Consider the following 354-nt stretch of genomic DNA (forward strand, 5'->3'; position numbering starts at 1 on the left):
TGCACGTACGGGCACACGGGCCAAAAAACGTGAACGCGAGGAAACGGGAAAGAACGGGGTACGACGGCCGTGGTGCAAAAAACTGGGCGCGCGCCATGGAAAACGGGTGAAAAGCATGTGCGTGGCATGGACGGATGAACGTACGGGCACACGGGCCAAAAAACGTGAACTTGAGGAAACGGGGAAACACGGGGTATGACGGCCGTGTTGCAAAAAACTGGGCGCGCACCATGGAAAACTGGGGCAAACCATGTGCGTGGCATGGACGGATGCACGTACGGGCACACGGGCCAAAAAACGTGAACGTGAGGAAACGGGAAAGACGGGTACGGGGCCGTGTTGCAATAAACTGGG

This window comes from Hordeum vulgare, unplaced genomic scaffold (assembly GCF_904849725.1).
Source record: "Hordeum vulgare subsp. vulgare unplaced genomic scaffold, MorexV3_pseudomolecules_assembly, whole genome shotgun sequence".
NCBI classification, from domain to species: domain Eukaryota; kingdom Viridiplantae; phylum Streptophyta; class Magnoliopsida; order Poales; family Poaceae; genus Hordeum; species Hordeum vulgare.